The 25,749-nt window shown below is 44.1% G+C and overlaps 1 pseudogene; it reads right to left on the reverse strand.

Moving 5' to 3' along the window:
• Positions 1–4,536: 4,536 nt before the first annotated feature.
• LOC118729547 lies at positions 4,537–13,165 on the reverse strand (annotated as a pseudogene).
• Between the last annotated feature and the right edge of the window lie 12,584 nt (positions 13,166–25,749).

Consider the following 25,749-nt stretch of genomic DNA (forward strand, 5'->3'; position numbering starts at 1 on the left):
GATTGGAAAGGGTGCAGGCTGGGCTGAGGTCCCCCATCCCACCCCCGTGCAGGAATTTTGTGCACCAGGCCTTTACACACACGCCCGCATGCACGCACACACACACACTCACACACACACACACACACACACACACACACACACACGTGTGTGTGTGTATATATATATATACATATATATATATATATATATATGCAGAACAATATCTAAAATATGTTGTTCAATTTTAATATATTGTTCAATGTTAAAAAATAGCCTTGGCCAGGTGGTTTAGCAGGTTGGAGCATCATCCTCTGCATTAAAGGGTTGCTGGTTTGATCCCCAATCAGGATGCATACAGGGAGCAACTGATTGTTGCTTCTCTCTCTCTCTCTCTCTCTCTCTCTCTCTCTCTCTCTCTCTCTCTCTCTCTCTCTCTGTCTCTTTCTCTCTTCCTCCCTCTCTCTCTCTCTCTGAAATGAAAAAAAAATTGTGAAATAAAATATATAATATGATCTCATTTGTTTTTTAAAACACAACGACTTTCAGTTTCAAGTAGTGGCAGAGTGGTGTGTGTCAGATTAAACCTCTCACTGACAGTAATTACAAACTCTGTTTATATATCTGCTTCAAGGTACTGGAGAGGGGCTCAGAGCAGGCACAAGCTGAGGAGCTAGAATCCATTTACCTGGCTCTGCCCTGCAGGTACTCACTAGTCTGCAGAGCACAGACTTAGTGAATTGAATAAAAAAAGGCCAGTGCACAGGGCAGTCAGATCAACTGGGAATTGAAGAGGGGGGCGCCCCAAGATCTATGTACAAACTCTTCTCAAAACCTTGGCTAACCCTCTAACTGCAAATGCACAGGGCAAGACTCCAAGGAGCATAGCAGAAAACAACAGCTGGGTGGCTGAAAGAGCTGAGCAGAGATTTCAGCAGCTGCCTGGTGCTGGAGAGGTAGAACTTGAAATTAAAATCTACAAAATTAGAGGGGCTTAAACTAATAAACATCTCTTTTATTTCTGTGATATGCAGAAGCATCATATCTTAAATATAAGGACCACATCCCAGGACTCTGAGCTATATCCTAGGACTAAGGGCAAAAAATAAAATATAACTAGCCCAGTGAAACATAGAAAGAAGCATGCCAATGATTAAGGATAGCCACAAGAAATTTAGCTCCTTTCTTAACTGACAGCCAATACTCATCAGAGGAAGATAACAGAATTTAGATTTTTTCACAATGTATCATTTTCAATGTCCAATATGAAATAAAAACTACCAGATAAACAAAGAAGCAGAATAATGAGGCCTGTAGATAAGACAGATGTTGAAATTATCATTTAAGGACTTTAAAGTTACTATTACAAATATATTAAAGAATTCCAGAAAAAATACAATTTTTTTCAGGAAAGAAATCATTCTGATAAAATGAAAAACACAATATCTGAAATAAAAATACTCTATCTGATAAAATATTGTGTCAGATTAACATCAGTTTGAAAATGGAAGAAAAAAGATCAAGAAACTTGAAGAAAAGTCAACAAAAATCACCAAACTGAAGAGAAAGAAAAATATGAACAGCGCCTTAACTACCCATAGTAAAATAAGCAATCTACCATAAGTGTTATTCAGTAGTAGAGAAGAGCATTAATGGAACAAAGAACATTTAAGGAAGTTTGGCTGAAATGTTTCTAATTTGATTAATAATATCATTCTATAAATCTAACAAGTCCAGTAAAACCACAAACAGAGGAAAAAAAAATCCATATCAAGGCACATCATTGTCAAATGGCTGAAAACTGATGGAGAAAAAAAGTGGTGAGTGGCATAGAGAGGGGCAGGACTTTCCAGACCCCTCTTCCTAGAAAAACAATAATTTAACTCATGAACATATCTATAATAATAAAAGTGAAATATGCTAAGTAGACCAGACAGCTGAATGACCTTCCCGGCATCATTCTGGATGAAGCTGCAATGGTGGGGGCCAAGGCAGAGGCGGTTAGGGGTGACCAGGCAGGCAGGCGAGGGGTTAGGAGCCAGTGGTCCTGGATTGTGAGAGGGATGTCTGACTGTTGGTTTAAGCCCCATCCCATAGGGATCCCGGATTGCAAGAGGGAACCCCCGTCCCGTGCAGGAATTTCATGCATTGAATCTCTTGTATATGCCCAGTGCACGGAATTCATGAAAGGGGCTCAGCCCTCACAGCCCTGGCTTTGTCCAGAAGCTTGTCTAGACAGTCGTTCTGCTGTTCTGTCTAATTAGCAATATTAGCGCATATATAGCATATAGCTCATTATTTTAATTTGATATTTTAAAACAGTAAATTATCTCTTACTAGAGGCCTGGTGCATGAAATTTGTGCATGGGGGAGGCATGTCCCTCAGCCTGGCCTGCACTCTCTCCAATCTAGGATCCCTCTCACAATCCTGGATCTCTGGCTCCTAACCGCTTGCCTGCCTGCCTGCTAGCCTGATTGCCCCCTAATTGCCTCTGCCAGCTGGCCTGATCGCCACCTGATTGCTCTCCTGCTGACCTGATCACCCCTAACTTTCCTTCCCTGCCAGGCTGATCGCCCTCAACTGCCTCCCCTACCAGCCTGATCACACCCAACTGCCCTCCCCTGCCAGCCTGATTAGCCCCTAACTGCTTGCTCCCCTGTCGGCCTGATTGCCCCTAACTGCATCTGCCCACCATCATGGCTTTATCCAGAAGGAAGTTGGATGTTTAGAAGATGTCTGGTTGACCTGGTCTAATTAGCATATTACTCTTTTATTAGTATAGATAGCAGAGCCTCCTGGTTGGGTAATACAGTACCCCACTTCCAAATGCAGAGATTTTAAGATAAATCAAAGTGAGCAGTAAGGCATACAAACAGCTACTTCAAGTCCATTTTTAATTAACAGGGATCATTTTAACTCATTCAAGCACTTGGAATGTTGGCATGAAACTTGAAGCTGCTGTAGAAAGATCACAGATGTTCTGTGGGTTACGGAAACTTTCATTTCTCTAAAAACATACCCTTAAATGACCTTAATTTTACAAATTTAACTGTTAAGAAAACGTCTGAATAAAAAGTAACAATTTACAAGACAATGTTGTCGAAATTACATGCGGAACACATTTTACTTTAGGACAAGGAGCTGGGAAGCAGAGCCATCACCCTCCAGCAGTGCTTCTCACTCTGTGAGTGGAGATGGCCACCTTTCTGGGAGTCAGGTGTGCAAACCAGTTTGGATTTCCAAGTTGCAAAAGGAGAATTTGTAGCTAACCTAAAAGTGCTGTTGCAGTATTACTGCTAATTAGTATTACTGGGGGAAGGGAGGCCTACTATTGCATGAATTTTGGTGCATTGGGCCTCTAGTAATTTTATAATCAACAAAAGCTTAACTATCAAAAACAATGAGTTTAAACATTTCATTGCAACAAAACTATGAAATGGCTCCATAATTACACATAATCTGAATCGTCGGTGTTTTATTCTTGTCCCTTTTAGTCATTTTGGATTAATCTAATAGTATAAAGCCTTACAACTACCCAAAATGCCAATAATCTAAATATCATTGTGGAAAGTTAACCTTTGATAACTAATGATACCTACTTACTGTAAAATTATCAAATAGATAATACTTATAAATGGCCTTTGACTGTACCAATAATAGTATTCTGTGTAATGAGGGACTGAATAGTCCTTGGATGTCAACTACATTTCAGTAAATGGATGTGAAGAATGCCACAAATGTCCTCTAGGCATCATGATGATCAGCCAACATAGAAAATCCAACCTCTTGGGCCTTTTTAGTCCCCAAATTTAGGCATTTTATGATTTTTCATATGAAGATTTAGTTGTTTCTCCATCATCATCTCCCTCCTCTTCATGATTCCCACTTGTTTGTTGTTTTGGTTTCTCTCTTGTGATCATTTCCAAATCATTCCCATTTCCACTACTGTGTGGGATCAGTCACCTTCCTGCCTGTCACTCTCTATGTCAGAATGCCATTCTCCACCTGAGTCCTCTATGATTCCTGGCCCTACTGTTCCCTCCTCATCCTCCTTTTTTTTCACTGTGACTTTTCCTTACTGTTGGACTTCTGCTGTTTTTTTTTTGGTTTTAGATTTCTCATCTTTAAGTTGCTTTTAGTCCTTTATATTCACACTAGAGGCCCAGCACATAAAATCGTGAACTCAGCTCACTGCTGCTCGCTGCTGCTTGTCTCCTCGCTCACTGCCCCACCCACTGTGGCAAACTGCTCGCTGCTCTGCCCACAGGGGGGTGGGGGTGGGGAAGGAGGGTCCGAGAGGTGGTCAATGCACCTCATGGTGACTAGTCAAGTGGTTGTTCTGGTTGTTATGCTTATTGTTCCTGGCCTTTTACTGTATAGGATTGTACAGAAGCCTGAAGGACACATCGATGGTCAGATTTGGCAAGAACCAAAAGAGGCACCTTCCTCAGTTATGAGTTAAATGATGAGAAATAGAATGCAAGGATCAATAGCAAGGGGAAGGATGCTGGCCATAAGCAGCCTGCACCCACACCTACTCTCCTCATTCCTGCCAGTCAGAGAGTGGCTGCTATGTAAGCAATCATAAGAATTAATCCCATGACAAAGGTTTTAAAATGAACTAGGTCATAGATCCTCATAAGTTCCTCATTTCCATCCAGAAAAACTTGATCATCACGTGGCTAACCTTGATTTTTTTTTTTTTTTAGTTTCCATCTTTTGGGATGTTTCTGGAATTTCCTCCTTCTTGGATTCTTCATTTTCACCATCTTTTTATTTTCTTTTTCCTGTTTGGTTTTTTCATTCTTTAGATTTTCTTTCTTGCTCTTTTAATGTTCTTCTTTTCCACTTTTATCTTTTCCTTTCCCCCTTTTTTATGTCTTTATCATACTTTGTTTTCATTATTTTTAGTGCCCATTGAAAAAAAAATTTCTTTAAAAGTCTGTTGCAGTAGTCAACCACAGAATTCCTTATAAATAAAGCTTCCTCTCCTTTCTTGCTTTACCCACTTTGAATCCAAAGGGCAATCCACTGCTTTTGAAGAAATAAAATAATCAACTGGGTGCCCCATCATATTGGTGGGTTTTGTTGGACAATTGAATTGAAGATTCTTGGCTCACCTTTAGTTGGTTCATCAATTTCCTGAATTTACTTCAGAACTGTGTGTTTTATTGTATATGTCTGAAAAATATATATTTTAATAAATCATCCCAAGTCTCTGGAAATTGTCCTAAGGGCATACAGAAATATTCTTTCAAGAAAAATCTACTAAATCTAGGCAAGAACAGTGAGAATCTGTGGCACTTAGTCACAACTATTCCATTATTCTCCCCACCTCCACCCCTGTCCTCTCCAGCTCTGCATATGGAAGCTGTGCCCTGGCTGTGAGTGACACGGGAGGGTTCCCTCCCTGCACCTGCACCTCATCTAGGACTGCAGTTTCACCCTTAGAGGGCAGACTGCTGGCATTTCTAACCTCTCCAGCCCCAGGTAGAAGGGGCTCTCTTGCTGTGATGCTGGGCAGAAAGGACCAAAATCTTTCCCCCACCCAGACCCCTGCTGGTAGGGCAGAGCTCTGCCCCAGGTGTCCTGGATTTGTCAAAACTCATTAAGCTGTTACAATGAAGAACTGTGTGTTTTATTGTATCAAGTTTCACCTCAAATTTTTAAATTAGAAGAGAAATTTTTTTTTTAAAGATTAAAAAAAAAATTTGTAGATTTTCCTGAGGAAATTTGAATGTTTAAAATACTGACTCTTTCTAGTAAGGAAGCTATTATTCTGTGCAGATACTGCTAATAGCCTCCCGGTATCCACTCTTCCTTTCCTCCTTTGATTTTCAGCTCAGCATACATTGCCATATAGTATATGAGACTAACTGTCCAGCTTCTCTTGCCCTAAGTATGAGCATGTGACTAAGTTCTGGCTAGTGAAAGTGTTGAATGGGAGCTAAGGATCGCTTTAAAAGATGCTCATTTGCCCTTCCTACTATTTGGACATGATGGGTGGAATTCCAGTAGCCCTGTTGGACTGGCAGATGGCTTAAAGACAACAGGACAGAAATTTAGGGGTTTAAGGTTCTGATGGCATTGTTCCTGGCATACTAGCTCTGAACTACTGACCAGGCTTATTTTATGTAAATAGAAACCTCTTTTGTTCAAGTCACCTATTGTTTTGAGTTTTTATATTATATACAAACAAACTTTAGGCTAACCTTTCTAATTTTAAACCTTTTGTGTGAAATATTTATTTATTTTTTGGAAATCATTTTTGTTTATGAAGTAGATGCCTGTTATTCTTGATTTAAGTTTAAATTACACCACTGATAACCTTTTAATTTCTTTCTTGTTCTTCCAATTGCATGTGTACTATACAAACTTCTGAGTGGGAAAGCAATTCCATGTGTCTAGAAGCTAATTCTTCATTTTCTACTCAACCAGCATTTTCTAGGTAATGCCTAGGTCTTAGTCTTATTTTATGTATCCCATTTCCCTGGGATTTGCAAAGGAGTAGCTGTGTCGGCACAGTCCACCATTTGAACTAACTTATTTTTCTTCAGGTGGAAGGAGGATAGATGGCTAGTGGAGTTCCCAAGTCCTCAGTCTATAACCTAGGAACAAAATAGGAGCCCCAAAGGAAGGCTTTGAGTGAAATTATTCTTTCACTGGCTTTGGCCCTGGAACTGGAGTCTCTTTGGAGACAGAGGAAGAAATCAGAGTTCTTGTTAGATTCTGGCATTTGAAACAAGCCTAGGAGTGAGAAACTGTGCATCTTGTATTTTCATTCCACTTCGTCTAACATCCTCAATGATCACCTTAACAACTGTGACATTAAAATATGGTTGAAAAGTGCCACTTTGGAGCATCCTATATAATAAAAGGCTATTATGCAAATTGTCCCCTCAGGAGTTTGACCAACTAGGAGGTCAACTGACCAGTTCTTATAACACTGCTCCTTGTTGTGTGCACTGATCACCAGGAGGCAGCATGGAATGAAGGAAGGCCCAGATCAGCCCTGATCTCCAGCCAGGCCTAGGGACCCTGCCCGTGCACAAATTTCATGCACCTGGCCTCTAATAGGAACAGAAGAGTACTGGGTCCTCTCTTGTCCCCCACACATTCTTACCCCACACCCCGCAGCTATGCTTCTAAAGAAGGAGCTTTTGCTGACACTACACAAATTTTGCCTCACTCACTGCTTTCTGGAGATCAACCAGACAGGTGAGTCTCCAGATCACCTTTGGAACCAAAAGATCTCTTTATATCATTCAATTGCTCTTATAGCTTTAATGGAAAACCCTGTTTTCAGAACCAATATCAATTCTAGTTGGCTTTGTTGGTAAGTCTCCTCTCCCCCACTGGTTTAAATACATTAGTTTTTGTTAGATCCAAACTGAGTGATAGGCTGCCTTCTCAGAAATGGCCCTCAGTTTCTTATCCTGAGTGAGGATCAACACCCTTACTAGGTGAAAACCTAAATGAATATCTAGTAATTCCTTTTTTTGAAGGTGGAAGTAGGGGAGAAAGTCCCAGGAAACCAAGTCCCAATTCTAAGAAAGTAAAGACACTACTCATGTTCTCTTCTTTAGATATTATCATTTTTCAACCTCTGAGACCTCTGTGACCACATAAAGGGGACAAAGTTATCACACCTCCACTGGCCTGCCTTCCCCAAAGCATAAAAAGATCTTGTCTACTGGTGGTTATTTCACAAAGCCCAAGTCATCCTTGGAAGGAGGAAGTGAAAAAAGATTCAGACAGCACTTTTTAAGGAAGTAACAATATTTCCATGGCTGGTCTCTTTTAACACAAAAAAAGAATGTGGCTTTTTAGAGCTTTATAGAAATATGTCTTGTTTTTGTGCGTTTTGCAGTACTCAAAAAAAAAATAATAATAAGGACATCGGTTTTTTATGGATTCTAAGAAAAAACACACACACACACACACACAAGTTTTCTCTTCTTTTTTGTTTGTCACACATCTAATGCCAGAATCCTCTAGGAAGAGGGAGGAGATGAAGATTTTCAAGAGAACTGGCTGTCTCACTACCAGAGTCATATTCCACCCCACATACGCAGACATGCATGTGCAGGAGAGAAGGCACTGTTTGTCTCACTAGATCAAAATTTGGAGGTTTGGTTTAAGTAGAAAAGCCTTATATTGTAGCCAACATGTATTACATAAAATTGTCCTCGGAAACTGGATAAATAGAACTGTGAGCTCTGATAAAATGGCTCCTTGGGAGGTTCTTCCAGGAAGAGATGAAAACACTGGACCTTAAATCAAAGAAGTGGATGCTTTAAAAATATATGTAACATTTGCATATAATGTATTATTTAATATGTGCATATATCCACACACTCACACACATACATAAATGCACATACTCACCTAAATTTGTATACAGAGGTTTGACTATTTTCAAAACTTTTTAAGATATATCATTAATATAATGTCTATTCATACTATTCCTTTTGGTAACTCTCCCATTTCTTTTCTTAATCATTTTAAAAATAAATGTTGCCTCTTTCTGAGTGAAAGGTGTTGAACTTTTCAGTACCTACAAATAAATGAACTGGCTAACTTCTGAAGATTGCTTTGCCTTCAAGGGAAGGAGCAGGAATGCATAGGAAGATCAGAGCAGATATGCTGGGCCCTTTGGCTCAATGTGAGCTCAATTCTGTGAATTCAGATTTAGGAAACAAACAAAATGTCAGACTGTCCTCCTCTCCTTTGTCTTGCTTCTCAGAGGTCCACTCAGTCTTTGGAACTAACGCCTGCCAACCTCAGGGGACTGTGTAATTGAGTAAAAACAGACCCAAAGTATCAACAGTAAGACTTGAAATTAATACATCTTTGGTCCAAAATATTCATCTTGAATAATTGTAAACTAGATATAATTTACCAATTATGCATATAGATAAAGAGGTGAAAAAATTAAGTTCTCCGTTATGAAGAAGGGATTCACTCTATGGCACACAACAGAACTAAAATTATAAGGACAAATATGAAGACAGAATAGAAACCCCTATTTAAGTTCAAGAGATTTCTTAGACTTGTCTTTAATTTTCACACACAGTGATCTTAAAAATCTGTGAAATCAAGCATAGATTGCTACGTTTGGCTTCTACTGAAAATTTAAACCCCATGCTTTTGACAATACAATATGAATATGAATATAAATATCATTTAACTTTAATAAAGAAGGAAGAGAAGAGAAAGGATTAGTTCTAGGAAGAAATCACAGAGGCCTCTCCAGAGGGTTTCTAAAGATATGGAAGCTGGCCTTCCCCAGAGCAAATGCTGAGAGAGAACAGCTGAGACAGAAGGTGCCAGGCATCACTTGTGCCATATTCTATTGGTCACACTGTTCAATCCGGGCACAATGTGGGGGGATTATAAAGAGGTATGAATACTAGAGTGGGGCTCACTGGGGACTGACTTGGAGACTGATTGCCACAGTTCTGTAGAAGAGACAGGTGGAAGGCATGAGTCAAATATAATAAACAGTGCTGCCTTCTAGAAACTGAGCCACCATCTAATATCCTTATAATTAAAAAAGAATGGAAGCACATGACTTAGGTTTTGAGGCCTAAACAAGACCTCTTATTCCTTTACTATTTCCTTCATTAAAATCTCTGGCTCTTAGTACTCTCAAGAAGGGTGTATGAAGAAACAATGGCCAAATGACAGAGAAAATAAGATGGCTAGTAATTTAACACATCTCCCGAAGCACCTGAATATAGGAGGTGGAGAGTAAGGGCTGAGCCCAATTGCCTATCCTGCATATAGTAAAAAAGACAGAGAACCATCCTGGGGACAGCGACTCTGCCCACTCATTACAGGGTCTATCTTGGCCCCAAACTCTCAACAATCAGGTTAGCAACTCCTCTTCCTTTGTGATGGGGCAGGGAGGGATGGAAAGAGACAAGATGACAGGGAGGAAGGAATTGAAAATTCCTCTTTCCCTGTACAGAAATATTGTCATCTCTGTTTTTCAGGAAAATGAAATACGGAAAAGTTGACTGAAGTTGAGTGAGGACTATTACCAAGAAGCTATGAATAAAAAATCCCAAGTTTTGAATTCAGCCATAGTGGTCCCATTAAGTCAAAGATACCATAGTTGCTGCTGAACTTGTGATGAACTTCAATTTTTAAAGCATTTTTTCTATGTCACAGGTATTTGGGTTATATCCTATCTAATAAAAGAGTAATATGCAAATTGACCATCACAGCAAGACATAAGATGGCCACCCCCATGTGGACACAAGATGGCTGCCACAAGATGCCCTGCAGGGATGGGCAGTTGCAGGAAGTTAGGGGTGACCAGGCCAGCAGAGGAGGGCAGTTGGTGGTGACTAGGCCAGCAGGGAGGGCAGTTGGGGGGGGGCACCAGGCCTGAAGGGAAGGGCAGTTGGGGGGAGCCAGGCCTGCAGGGGAGGGCAGTTTGGGAGCCAGCAGTCTTAGATTGTGAGAGGGATGTCCAACCAGTGGGATCGGGACTAAACAGGTGGTCAGACATCCCTCAAGGGGTCCAGATTGGAGAGGGTACAGGCTGGGCTGAGGGGCACCCTCCCCCCTCCATGCGGAATTCCGTGCACAGGCCTCTAGTATTAAAATAACTAAAGATACACTTCTAGTTATAAAGAAATAAACATGAGAGGGAACTTGGAATCATGTATTGCTACCCATTCTTTGCAGAGTTAAGTAGACAATGTCCCAGGAGTTAATCATTAGACATGGAGCCTAGGCTTCTTCTTTTTTTTTTTAAACCCTAGTTGGATGCTTTTCCTCTGTGGCACTGGGAAGAGGTTCCTCTAAAATTGACTGGAATCTTCCTCTTCCCCAGCTGTATGAGAGGCAAGAGAATGTGGTAGAAAAAAACACTGGTCTCAGAACTAGAAGCCTGAGGTTAAGTCCCAGCATCTTGGGAAGGCTTGTGCAATCTCGGCATACTCTCTTCAGTGTTTCTCCTTCTGAAAAATTAGTATAATAATATTTGCTAACTTCTCGGATAGTGGTAAGGAAGAAAGGAGATGTTAGCTGCAAAAGATCTCTGTAAGGTCCAGGTGCTGGGCAAAGGTAAGGAATCAGTATTTGGAAATCTAAATGTATTAGATGTCCAACTGCCAAACTAGGATGGCTATACACCTGACTTCATTTTTTTTTCTTTTTAATTCTCACCAGAGGGATGTTTTTATTGATTTTAGAGAGAGACAGAGGAAGAGAGAGAGACTGAGAGATGAGAGAGAAACATCTATTGGTTGCCTTTCCCCACAGATCAAACCGCAACCTTTTGGTGCACGGGATGGGACAATGCATCCCCCACCCTCTTCACATGGTTTTGTTGTTACTAATGGTGGTCCTGGATTCCGAAGCCAGAGTTTAAGTATTGAGACAGTGACTAGGTTTTCTATGTGGAATGAAGCTTTCTTTCCTTTCCTCAAGACTACAAGAATGAGCAGAGTATGTGAGCACTGCTGTGGAGGGGAGAAAGCAAGCAATCCTATCATTTAATGTGAATCTTAAAAGCTTTAGCCCCTGGGGTGAATGTGGACACCCAGACTGGCTGGCAATTGCTCCTGCTAACAGAGTAGATTTATTATCATAGAAAATCATTTCAATCCGCAGAGATTCCATAGGGGCCATTGCATGGTCAGGAGTATAATTAATAACAGAAGCATTTGGGAAAGATATTAACATTTATAGAGAGCCTTCCACGCTCAAGGCAAGAGAGAGTAAGGGATGAGGTTGTGTTGCTCTTACTCTGCGGAGGAGAAAGCTGAAGTTCAGAGAGGCTCCATAGCTTACCAAGGTCACAAGCTTATAAATGGTAGTTAAGACTTGAATCCAGGTCCTTTTACTTTCTGCAGTCTCAGGAGGGAAGAGGCCAATGCATGAGAGAAAATGTGTTGGGAAATAAATAATTAAAATAGCGTAACCAATTGTCCAGAGTTTGGAAACTCTGGGCAAAAGGGAGATCAAAACATTGTTTTTACAAAGATAAAAGCCTCACACTTCTGACTCTCAACAGCAGCCATAGAAGGCTTTTAATGAGAGCGTTTTTCAGACATTGTCATCAGGGGAAAGTCTAACAGCAGGGCTTTTAATGAGTGGGCAGAAGGGAAAGTCACAACAAAATAGAGACCTACAACAAGTATTTGCCATGTCAGTCTGGCAAAAAGAAACTAAGTGAAACTCAGAAAGTTCTCAAATACATAGAAAGAGATTTTGTTTCACAACTTATACAAACAAATGTCAAAATATGTGCACTTCTAAGAAACAGACTGCCAAGGGGTTAATAGTCAGTTCTTGGTATTGTTAAAGCACAGTCTAACTTATGTATCTGACTGAAATATTTTCCCTAGCAAGCACACTCTTTCCTGGTAGTCATTCTCAGTGTTTCTTCTAAAAGTCAACTCATACATTTGGTAGTCTGGTCACTGTAATGAGAAAAAATATCATTTATTGAGTATATACTATTTGCCTGGCTATGACCTGGGTCCAGGGAATACAAATGTAAACAGAATACGTGCTAGCTTTCACGAAGTGTCAGCCTGTTAGGAAAAGCAATTAAGTCAACATGGAATTCTAACATGTGTGTTATGGTAGGACCTACAATGAATACAAAACATGGTGCCCAGGGCAAAGCAATAGAGTCACATCTAACTCGGCCTGGAAGGTTAGAGAACATTTCCTGGATAAAGTGCTATCTAAGCTGAGGCCCCAGGGATGCACAGGAATTCATGGGAGTGTATTATACAGAGTTATACAGAGAAGCAGAACCAACAGGAAACATGGAGAGAGAGATGAGGAGATTTATTATAGGCACTGGCTATATGTCAGGGAGGCTGAGAAGTCCCTCGAACTATCATGTGCAAGCTGGAGAACCAGGAAAGCCGAGTGTAATCTAGACTGAGTCCAGAGGCCTGAGAACTAGGGAGCCAATGGTGTGAGTCTGGTTCAAAGATGGATGTCACAGCTCAAACAGACAGCAAATTCACCCTGCCTTTGCCTTTCTGTTCTATTCAAGCCCTCACTGATTGGATGATGCCCACCTGCATTGGTGAGGACAGTCTTCTTTACTCACCTCCTGATTTAAAAAATGATTTCTTCCAGAAACACCCTCCCTGACCCACACATATGTAATGCTTTACCAGCTATCTGGGCATCCCTTAGCCCCGTCATGTTGACACACTGATGAACAATCACAGAGGATATATTTTCAGTAAGCGGAGGAATGCAAGCAAAGGAGTGGAGGTGAGAGAAAGGACCATGTGTGGGGACCTGAAAGAGATGCAGTTTGGTTGGAATGCTGAGAGTAGAGATGGCTAGAGAGATGGGCCGGGCTAGCCTTGAACGCCACATGAGTTAGGACTTTATCCTAAGACAAATGGGAAACCATTGCAGGAGTTTAAGCATAAAGAAAAGATGATCATACTTGTGTTTTAGAAAGAGGAATGAAGTAGGGAAGTAGCTACAAAAGCTCCCAGGTTTCTGGGGTGGGAACATCAGCTCCTGAAGCACTCAACCCTGCTAAAGGAGCAGCTTCCAAAGGGATGCTGAGGAGTTCCATTTCGGAAATTGCTGGAGCATGTGTGGGGCATTCAAAGGAAAGGTACCTTCAATACAGAGGGGGAATCAGGAAAGAGACCTGAACGGGTTATGGATTTGGGAGTCATTGGCTAGTAAGTCACTGGCAGTTGAAGCCAAAGCTAAAATCACATTGGAAAGGCTGCCTCCAGCGGTCCTGTCTTCAAAGAGGGTTGGGAAGCCCGTACTTTTTCTTGGTTTGCACTTGTCAGATGATATGCTCATAATTAAAACAGAAAACCCATTCTCATCTCTCCCCGTGTCCTTCGGACTATTGGGCAAGGTGTGCAGAGATGCAGTGCACTATTTATATTGTGCCCAAGATCTTGAAGTGCCAAGCAGTGACAAAGCTCTGCTCAGGATCCTGCATGGTGCTTCCCACTATACTCTTGAGACTGTCTTCCTGACACTCACTAAAGATTATGGGCAGCCATGACAGGACTGACATTTATGCTGGCCCATGCAAGGCTTGAACTCAGAGAATCAAGGGGCAACCCTCCTACCAGGCTCAATGGCTTTTACCTCCCTCCATCCTCCCCCATCTCCCTTTCCTCGCTCAGCACCTCCCATCTGTATCGGCCTCAGCATAGTGTCACAGACAGTTTTCCCTGTCCACCCTCAGCAGGTCTCTGAGAAAGGTCCATGGCCTGGTAGCTCCTACATCTCTGAATGCTTGGCCAGTCTCCTCTTGTAAGAGGAAGTCCAACCGGCACCCAAATGCTCAAAGGCAGAAACGAAGTGATGCAATAACATGGAGATATCTGGTAAGTTGAGAATGGGAGAAGGAAGTTCTTCTGATCCAGGAAATCATAATACCTTGGAGAGGACTTGAAAAGGAGACCATCTGGGCTTGTGGCTTTGTTCCATTTTTGTTTCTGAGCAGCGTAATTCCTTAAAAAAAAAAAAAAGTTTGAATAAGACTCCAATATATGAAATTGGGAAAACAAAACTTCTCTGTTAGGTGCAGGGGTCTTGAAGTGGTGGGGGGAGGGGTGGGGAAGAAAAGAATGGAGTGCTGAGCCACCTCCTTTGGAAGGGAGACTCCACAGCTAATATACTCAGAGGCTTTGAGGCTTCTTGGAACACTTTTGAAAACCAGTGATTTAGTCCATGGCGGGGGAGGGTGGAAGATACAGAAGTATGAGTTTGAGCTTGAATCTGGCCAGCCTACTTATTAGCTGTGTTATTTTGAACACGTGTACGTTTTCTAAGCCTCAGATTCATCATCTGTACAACAGGGGTAGTGAGTATGGCATTGCTGTGAGTGTTAAAAGAAGAGAATAAAAGTATTGCGCTTGTGCTTAGCATTGAACATATTCTCAATAAGTGGGAATTATTATTGTTGTTGTTTTAATCAGTTGCCAAACTTTGGATTTTTCAAGACCAGATGGAAATCTGTATTTTTTAAGACAGGCTAGAAATTTGGATTTTTTTTTTTCTGTGAATAGCTCCCAATTTTTAAATGTGTTCAAGTAATTAATTAAAAAACACACAACTTTGTATGATGAAATACAATGTCCTTCAGCAGTCAGCTGGGGCCTCTAGAAAAGTCATTGCACATGGTGTGTACTGAGCCTGACTAACATGCCTGTAGTCTGCAATGGATGGGGCGTTGGCACCAGAAAGCTAAGCAGCCAGGAGGAGAAAGGGGCCTGGTGTTGGGCCTGGTCCCTGCTCAGGGGTCTGTGGGATGCCATGTTCAGGGAAGGCTGGATTGTGCCACCCTGCTATGGATATGTGCTTGTTTCTGGGAGGTGGGACATCCTCATCCCTGACCTGCGGACATGGTCTAAGGATTCACTTCCCCCCAATTGAACTCAACTCTGGGGCTTCTGCACGGAGCCTGACTTTATTTGAAATGTTGCTATATTGCAGTAAAATGTTACTTGTGGGGAAGGGGAGGGGGGGGGGGGAAGGAGCCAAATGCTAACCTAATTCAGGGAATGCCTGTGTAGTGGCCTTGCAAAGTCAGAGACCTAAGTTATCCTCAAAAGATGATCTGAAATTAAAACTTTGATTGGGACTGAGCCAGATGGGCTGGACACACCCTGGAGCCCTCCTGCTGTCTCCCTCCCAGGCTGGCCAACCTTTTGCATCCTTCTCCAGCCCAATCATGCACTGGTGGGGTCCCTTGGCCTGGCTTATGCCCTCTCGCAATCTGGGACCCCTTGGGGAATGTTGGATAGCCAGCTTTGGCCCAATGGTAGCTATGATGTGCAATAACCACCAGAGCTCAATGCAGGAGCTGCCCCCTGGTGGTCAGTGCGCTCCCACAGGGGGAATACCACTCAACCAGAAGCCAGGCTCATGTGGCGAGTGCAACGGCAGTGGTGGTAGCCTCTCCCGCCTCCACACTAAGGATGTCTGACTGACAGCTTAGGCCCGCATGGGGAGCAGGCCTAAGCCATCAGTCAGACATCCCCCAAGGCTCCTGGACTATAAGAGGGCACAGGCCAGGCTGAGGGACACCCCTCCCCCCCCAAGTACATAAATTTTGTGCACCCAGGCTTCTAGTTTATAAAATAAGGGGCAAAACTGCTATTCCTGGAGCATTATTCTGCTTCCTGGCAATTGTTGATAGTTTGCCTCAAATAAACTCACACAAATTCTTTATAAGTTTGAATGTTTCTTAAGTTAACACTTGTCTCAATTACTGAGTTTTGGGTGTCCCCTTAAACTTAGTGCCCAAGGCCAGCACTTCAGTTGCCTCGCCCTAGTCCCTGCACTAAATCCCAGGGCTGAGTGGTGGATTGGTGGATTGTCGATGCAGCAGGTGGACTGTAGGGCCAGTGCTCAGCCCTCAGGGGCTGAGCAGACCGATTTTGATCAGGCTCTAAGAAATCTACTGGGGGAGCAGAGGGAAGGAGCGACACACCCCAAAGGCAAATAACCATTTCAAAGATTTATTCTTTTGGAATTTAAAAAAAATATTTTAGAGAGGGAGAGGAAGGCGCTGGGGAGGGGAAGAGAGAGATAGAGAGGGTGGGGAGAGAGAGAGACATCAATCTGTTATTCTACTTATTTAAGCATTCATTGATTTCTTCTTGTTGTGCCCCAACAGGGGGTGGGGGTGGGGGATGGAACTAGCAACCTTGGTGTATCAAGACAATGCTCCAACTGAGTTACCTGGTCAGGGCTCTTTTGGATCCTTGACATCTTCCCTCTCCTGTTCTGAAGTAAGAAAATGCACAGGCTGAACTCCAGGGGATCCACTAAGACCTGCCGCTCCCAAGCTTACAGATAGCTTTTCCCCCTGTCCAATTATGAAAGCCAGAGATTTGTCTCTGAGGAGCTCAGCCAGTCAAGGAGGAAACTATGTTCCCTGAAGCATCTAATATCTGAAGCTTCCCCAAAATCCCAGCACAGGGTCTGAAAATGCCTGTGGGGCCCAACCCTGGGCTTCCAGGTCTCAGGAGGTGGAGGAGCCTGAGTCGCCACCAGCCTGCGCACCAAGTCTCAGCATGGCTGGACTTCTGCTCTCCTAGTGCAGGCAATACCACCAGCAGCACCATCCCCCCCCTGTGGGGCAGTGGCTGACCACTCGCTCAGACCCTTCGTATGGATTGCCTCATGCACCTCCAGAAATCCTGGCTCCTCTGAACCGAGGGACGAGACTTGGAAGTTTGGCTAAGCCAGGAATTCTAGATGAGCTTGACCGTTTCAGATATCACAGAGGAAAAACTGACCAACAGATGGAACTCTCCATACCTCCCACCTACCTTCAGAAATAAAACATTACTGATACCATTGAGGCCCCCTTAAAACAACTTAAATGTCCACCCTTGGGACAATGACTATATAAATGGAGGCATGTTCCAGAATATTCTTCAGGTAAAACATATGAATCAGTTTTGTATATCATCACAGATAGATTTAAAATAAGTTGTTGAGTTTGATTCTCTCCATGATGCTTCCCAGCAAACTAGGACTGACTTGCTCTCAGAGAGCTCTCAGCCTAAGACGGGGCCTGAGTGTCCTCACGTTCTTCTCTACTTTCTCTTCCTCCTTCCTTTCCTCTGCCCCCTCCCCCCAAATCCTGTTCTCTTGTTTCATCCAATCTTGGCTTATGTTCTTCTTGCCTTTCCTGTTTCTCTTCTTTTTCTCTTCATGGGAGAAGTCCGAGGTGGGAGTGTGGGAATGCAAGGAGATGTGTGTGTATACGTATGAGTGTGAGCGTGTGTGTGCATGTATATGTGTTGTGTATGAGTGTATGTGCGTGAGTGTATGTGTGCATATGAGTGTGAGTGTGTATGAGTGTCAGAGAGTGTGTGTGTGTGTGTGTGTGTGTGTTAGAAAAGACTAACATTAGCTTGCACCAGACTATACTGTGTGCTGTGAGCACATTACTTCATGGTCATTCATTATTATTCCCATTTTAAGACTGAGAAGACTGAAGCTCTGAGAAAATGGAAAATGGGCCTTCTCGCCTTTCCCACCGCACAGCGTGGCCCATCCCTCCACACTTTTTCTCTCCTGCCTTTTCTCCCTTTTCCTCCCCAACACTGTTGCACGTTGCCTACTATGGACCACAATGGCCAGCATTATTAATATACTTCCTGTGACACATTTTGAGGATGCCATATGCTAGGGTTTATCAATGCTTTCTGAACAATATCTTATTTGGTCCTAGCAGCCCCTGTGAGGTAGTCGGGGCCAATATTAAGTCCACTTTACAAACAAGAACCAGAACTCTGAGAGGCTGGAACATGCTGAAGGTCACTGAGCCACGAGCCACACTTTTATCCCTGACTCTGTGCGCTGGTTGCTTGGCTTATTCTACTTCAGTGGGACCCTCCAAAGTCCTGAGGCCACTCCAAGTGACCGCTGGGTGCATTTGTGCCTGTAAGTTTCTCACCCAAGGTGATGTCTCACCTTCTCACCCTAGTCCCAGCCCTGCCAGTCTCCACCTAGTATCAGAAAAATACTGCTGCCTTCAAATGAGGTCAGCGAGTGTCACAGCAGTACCGCCTGGCTCCCTCTCTGACCTTCTCTGTAACATCAGAGTCTCATTCCCCAGGTGCCCTTCCCGGAAGCCTGTCTGTTCAGAGTGGTTCTGTGGAGCCCCAACCAGTGAAGCCCTCAGGCCTGTGCTCCTCCAAGGCTCTGGCTGTGAGCTGATGCTCAGGGCTGTGAGCGAGTAGCATAATGAAGCCTTATTCAGGCAAGAGACAATTAGGGAATACACTTCAATGGATACCTCCTCACGCACCCTAGCCCCCTCCCCGCCATGGTGAGCCTTTAGGGAAATAGAAGGAACAGCCTGATCAGGCCTTTTCCTAGAAAAGCTCTTGGATGAGCCCATGATGGGAAATGAAGCTGTTTTTGTTGTCTTTGATTAATCAGTGTCCTGTTTCCCAAAACAAACATGGCCTCGGATCTTCCAAGGAATGCAGCTGCAAAGGAAGGGCCCCGCGGCTGCCGGGATCTCCACAAGGACCCCAAGACGGGGAGGAGGGGGGCACCGGGACCTTTTCCTCAAGGACCAGGCCTTCATTTCATACCTTCCAGGGCGCCCAGGTTACTCATTTCCTTTATGTCCTTCTGCCAGTGTGTACAGGAGAAATATTAGCCTTTAAAGATTTCTTTACAGTTCCTTGAAAGCCGGCAGGGTGAACTGAGCCAGAGGATTATATAACAGCAAAGCTCATTTAAAGCGACAGTGTCTTTCTACGAGGCTGTGGCATTTGTCAGTGTTTTTGTTTTGTTTTACAAATTATAAAGAATGAGGTCCTAATTTTGTGAAGAAAATAGAGGGACCCTCCCATTTCCTTACTTTCTGTGTTTTAATGGAGGGGTGCCACTTCTCACGTGTTGATAAAAGAAAAAAATACAAAACCTCTTTCAAGGAAGATATGTTCCTTCACCTGAGATAGCCATCTTGTTTGAATTCAGAAAAGAAAAATAAATAAATAAAAAGAAAAGGTTTCCAAAGCATTTGTTGGTTTACTTTAAGAGCCTTGGAACTCTCATGAATAGTCAGCTGTTTTCTCCCTTCAAAGGGAGCCAGGCCCTTTGAGGAAGGGAAGGACCGGAGCATTAGGTAATCATCTACGCTGTTTCATGGGGCCTCTTGGAGTGCGAACCAGGCATTACCTCAACTGACCTTCACGTGCCCTTCATCTGTTCTTCTCTGGCTTCCGTTTTAGAGAAGAGGAACCTGAGGCCCAAGGATTCTGCGGCTGGCCTGGCTTCACACAGCAAAGCTGGAGACCAAGTGCTGAGCTTTTGTCTTTCTCTGCCTGGCCTCCCCACGGAAGGTCCCATCTCCTTCCCTGTATGTACACCAAGGGCGGCTTTGCCCTCTCCGGGACATGTGGCAATGTCTGCAGGTATTTTGGTTATCATGATTGGGGAAGGGGGAGCCAGAGGAGGAGGGGCCATCGGCTCCTTAGTGGGTGGAGGGTAGGGGTGCTGCTCAACATCTCACAGTACAGCCCCAGCCAGGCATCCTGCCGTCCTAGCCCTAGGAGAGGCCCTGGTCCTCGCTGTGCTCCGCATCACAGGGGAATCCCAACCTCAGAGTAGCCTCCAGCTCCTCTGCCCAGCGACAGTCTTGGCCCCCTCCCCGGCCGCCGCAAGAATTAGGGCCGCTGTCTAGAATGCCCTGCAGCAGTGGCCAAGCGTCCCCGGCAGAGTTTACTGCAGGACACGCAGTGCATCAGCAGCAGCTGCGTTTTGAAGTTTCTGGTCACAGGACGCCTGTCTCCAGTTAGCAGCGAGCAGCTGGCAGCCCCCCTGCAGGGAGGGTGAGCTCCAGGAGGCTGACAGCCCTCGCTCAGGGGCTGGGCTCAGAGGCACCTGGGGGCGGCCTGGAGCTGGCGCTGAGCACGTGCCCGCCCCTCCTGACCCGTCCGTCAAGGGTGGCCCTGCCAGAAGATGGCCTATTGAACATTTCCAGGAATAGCACTGCCAAGCCTGTCAACTGCTTTCTTGGAAATACACTCAGTGAGGATGGCAGGCCTCCAGGAGGGAGAGCGGAAAGCCCGGCCTGGACCACGCACCCAGGAGCGAGGAGCACCAAGGCCTGGCTGCAGGCGAGGGGGTTCTTGGGGGACGGGCACCATGCTCAGGGGGCTTTGCAGCTTCTAGAGCCATTTAAAAATGTTCTCAGTAGGGGGAGGTGTCACCCCCTCAGAGGACAGAGGCCCTGCTGACTTTATGCAACTCTCTGACCTTCACCTGTTGGCTGTTTGTTCAGAAACCAGCAAACAGGAAGGCAGCAGTGCTGGGAGGCCAGGGATTAGCTGTCAGCAGCGACCAACCTCTGTGTCATCTGGGGTCACTGGCCACCACACCTGCTCTTATAAGCCTTAGTCCCAGCGAGAGCCAGAGGAGTGCTGAAAGAGGCAGTTTCTGCCCCCAATCCACCTCCCCTACCCCCCAATCACTCTGGTGATGGAGCAAAAATAAGAGGCAAAGATGTGAAACTGAAAGAAATGTCTTTTAAAGTCACCCTCCTTTCCCCACCCCCATGCAAAAGTAACCATTTCCCTCACAGAGTCCTCTGCTCTCTGAACTACAGCCTCTCCCATCTTGCGGGTGGATCTAGGGTGGCCTGGCTTGGGATGCCTTGATGATGTCGGCATCCTGTAAAAGCAGAAACCAAAACTCCCTGCTCTCTGTGTTCAGGAACTATTGGTTACTCACCTTTTAAAAATAAGAACTACAAAGTGTATCATAGAATAGGTATGAGGCATCCTATTTCCAAAAGTTACTGACTGACAGGACAAATATTTGAGGCCCACACTGAGCTACAGTTAGTTGGGGGTAGGGCTGCCAAATACAACATCAGATGCCCCAGATAAATTTAAATTTCAGGAAACCAGCAAATAATTTTGAGGAGTATAAGTATATCTTGAATATTATTTGCTATTTATCTGAAATTCAAATTGACCCGTGTTTTTTGTTTGTTAAATCTGGTGGCTCTATTTGGGGCATAAATTGACTAGTTGTTAAAAAGAGGGAACATCCACACATATTCAACATATATGAAAGACCATACCGATTAAGGAAGGAGGAAGGCAGGGAAGAAGGAGAGTAGCAACAAAGAGAAAGGCCAAGAGGAAAAGGAGATGGGCATAGTGAAAGACAAAAATAAAAACAAAAACAATACAAAATACACACACACACACACACACACACACACACACACACACAGTCACACAAAGTAAAAAACAAAAACACACACAAAAAAACCCTGCTATGCCCTGTTCCATCAACCAATCTGGGCCCAGGACTGGGGCGTGGCTGCTCCTCAGGGCTCTGGACAGGCCCAGGTGTGTGCATGCTCGCCGGTTGGCCAGGCCAGCTGCCATGGCGGCAGGCTTGAGCCTGCATATGTGCACGTTAATACCGAGCATAGCTCCACTTCTCGTTTGCATGCTCCATGTCCCTTCTGACTTCATGAATTCAAAGATAAAACTGTTAAGAATTTCAAGATGGTGACAACCAAGCATGAAACGAAGCACGGTGTCCTTTCTGAGGGCCCTGCATGACTGCACGACCTGCTCCTGGACTGACCAGCACTTGCTTTGCTTATGGAACATCCTGTATTGTTTTCTAACAATGTGGCAGCTTAAATTATTTAACGTTTATTTCCCCCACTAGCCAGCTGCCTGTTTTGTAATATAGTTTTACTGGAACACATTGGCACTCATTTGTGTAGGTATTGTCTGTGGCCTCTATTATATTACAATGACAGATCTGAATAATGCAACAAGGAATGCTTGGCCCACATTGCCTAAAACAGTTGCTCTCTGGTCCTTTATAGATGTTTGTGAGCATCTGCACTGTGAAACCCTTGAAGGCAGGAACCCTGTCTGTCTAGAACAGTGACTGGCATATAGAGAATGCTCAGTCGACACTCGCTTGGCCCACAAGGCCAAGGAAAAAAAATCAATGCACAAAGAGCCTAGTTTTGGGGGAAGTAATTATTTTACTTAAAAGAAAAACATGTAAGTTTTAAATTTAACTTAATTTTTTTGTTTTCATGTAAAAAAGATATGAAACTCACCACACTGTGAATTGGCTCTCCAGGGAAATGTAAGGTGTTTATCTTGTGGCTTGGCAGACCCACCCAACACACTGCTGCACACCTCGGTCTGAAGAAGCACAGACGCTGCATAAGTATCATCCATCATTCAATAAATGTTTATTGAGCAAAGCATGGGGCGAGGCAGGCGTTAGGGAACGACAATGATTCACTTGTGTCTTACCCAATAGACCTACAGAACCTATAGTCCAAAGGAGAAAAGACACGCAAGTATATATTCCATACCAATGCCAATGTATAACTATATGATAAACAGTGCTAAGTGCAGAGGAAATTTCTGGATCAAGTTATGGGCTTTTAGCGTCAGGACAGATTCCTTTTGGCTGCAGAATCAGAGGAGGCTTCTCGCCAGTCTTTCTGTTTGGTCTCAGATCCAATCCCTGCCCTTCTGCTTTGCTATCCACCACAAGGAGCAGACGCCTGCAAACTTCGTCTCCCTGCTGCCCGGCCAACTGGCTCCAGTGAGGCTCTGCCAGTGGGAGGCCACAGAGAGAGGCTGGAGGACTGGAGGGAGGAATGAGCCATGATCCCAGCTCCCAACCTCAGTTTTCTAGCCTGTGCAATGGAAAAACCAATAGTATATATTTACAGAGGTTGTTTTTGTTGTTGTTGTTGTTGCTTTAGAATTAAATGAGATAAGACATGCAAAATGCTTAGCACAATTCCTGACATATAATATGCATTCAAAGACTGGAGCTATTATTGCAGTAGCCTTGCTTAGATATGTGAAGGAATGCAGTGATCAATTACTGAGATGTGCTAGGAACGAAGGGTGGGAGAGGCATGCCGGGGGAGGAACATTTATCAAACCTGACATTTTGATACTGTAGTATGGAGGTAAAATTGATAGGACCTAGAAAATGGATTGACAGAGTCTAATAAGGTATTAAGAGAAATCAAACAACAGGAATGATGATACCACAAGTAAGTAGAAACAAAGTAGTTCAGGAGAGAAGGATTATAAAATTCATTTTTAGAACAAGCGTATTGGACTCTTTTCAGTTGCAAGAACAAATAAAACCAAAAATCAATGACATACTTGAGAGTACCTCAAAAGATTGAGGATTTTGATAGAGATAGATATATGTTCAACGAGTTAGCCATCTCAGCAGCTACACATCAGGCCTCATGGAGAATTGGAAGATGTTGCAAGAAACCATAGCAACTCCAGTACTGGGTCTGGTCTCCTCTGAGAGCAGAAACCATTGTTCTTTATTTAGCAACTGGAGGCCCGATGCATAAAATTTGTGTGAGAGTAGGCCTTCCTGCCCCCTTTCTTCTCCCCCCAACCCTCTGGCTGCTGGCATCGGTTTTCCCCTATCACCCAGGACCTTGGCTTTCCTCGTAACCCCAGCTTCATCTGGAAGATCATCCAGTCTCATTGGCATATTATGCTTTATTATTATTTACTAGAAACCCAGTGCATGAAAATTCATGCACTGGACAGCAGTCCCTCAGCCCGGCCTGCCCCTTCTCACAGTCTGGGAGCCCTCAGGGGCGGAAGACTACCCGGCAATCAGGGGAAGGCAATGCCCCATCACATCTCTGCTTCTGCCAATGTCGGCAGCACAAGCCTCAGCTGGCCATGGTTATCTGAGCCTTGGGCAGCCCTGGGTGGCTGGGAAGCTGCCACCTGAGGCTTGTCTGCACCTTGGGCTGGCCCTAGGTGGCTGGGGGACTGGGGGACTCTGGAAGCAGGTGCACAGAGCAGCTGGGTCCTCCTGGGGGTGGGCTGGGTCTTGCTGCACACCTGCTGCCCTGGCAGAGCTGAGGGGACTGGGTGTCGCCATCTTGTGGCTGTGGGTGCTGCCATCTTTGAGGGCGTGACAGTCAATTAGCATATTCCCTCCTTATTGGCTATGGGCACCGTCAATTATCATATTCCCCCTTATTGGCTGTGGGCGTCTCCACCTTTGCAATGGTGCGAGGATCAATTAGCATATTCCCTCTTTATTAGATAGGATGCTTCCCTGCTCAAGACTCCTTCCATTTATACTCCTCTCTTTCCAGTGTTCCTCTTTCTGTCTCTGTTGCTATTATATGCTCTGTGTCTTGCACTGGTTTGAATGGATATTAGCCATCTAATATGAAGCTTCCAACCTGGGCCTCATTCTCAGTGCAGGCCACTCATGGTCTCCTTAGGTCTGGTGCATATCAGAGGCTCTGGCTAGAGTAGTCCCCGATGCAAGGTGTGAAGGCCCACCTTTCTGAGGAGAAGCTGTGTAACCAGCTGTGAAGCCAGTAGGTCTCATGAGTGAGTTGGAGATGTCAGCGAACTCTCCATGAAGCTGAAAAGGTAAGATTGGCTCATGTTGAGAGAGTCTCGAGGGTTCTTAATTACTTCTGATATTACACATCTCATATGGATCTGATCATACAAGATCAAAATCTGCCCAAGGTTTAGGGCAAAGAAGTCAGAAATTAGTTATGCAGATGATCTCCCCCCCCCATGAAACTCAGAAAGTTAAATAATTTGCAGAGGGAGAAATTTTCTTACTGTCCTCACAGGGACTTTACTAATTTCTTAGAGAACAACTTAGAACTTGGCTTGCAAGGATGGGTGTGGTGAGGTCAGGGTTTTCTTACTGCTTTGAGAATAAAATATTCCACATTTCAGGAAAACCAACAAAGCAACCCAGCCCTCAGTGATTCTTCCCAGAACTCTTCCAATCCAAGACATCCATCACACCGTTGGAACTTGAGGGACCCAAAGCTTGCAACACACACATTCCAAGGATAAATAGATATGAACTCACTTATATGAGTTTCTTTAAAAACAAAGAGAGGGCCCTTGCTGGTTTGGCTCAATAGATAGAGCATTGGCCTGCGGACAAAAAGGTCCCAGGTTCAATTCCGGCTAAGGGCACATGCCCAGGTTGCAGACTCGATACCCAATGGGGGGCTTGCAGGAGGCAGCCAATCAATGATTCTCTCTCATCATTGATGTTTCTATCTATCTCCCTTCTTCTCTGAAATCAATAATATATATATATATATATATATATATATATATATATATATATAGAGAGAGAGAGAGAGAGAGAGAGAGAGAGAGAGAGAGAGAGAGAGAAAGGAAAATAAATGAACAAACAAAGAGAGAAGAAAATTATAAGGAAAAAGCAATGTT

The sequence above is a fragment of the Pipistrellus kuhlii genome, unplaced genomic scaffold, assembly GCF_014108245.1.
Source record: "Pipistrellus kuhlii isolate mPipKuh1 unplaced genomic scaffold, mPipKuh1.p scaffold_m20_p_3, whole genome shotgun sequence".
NCBI classification, from domain to species: domain Eukaryota; kingdom Metazoa; phylum Chordata; class Mammalia; order Chiroptera; family Vespertilionidae; genus Pipistrellus; species Pipistrellus kuhlii.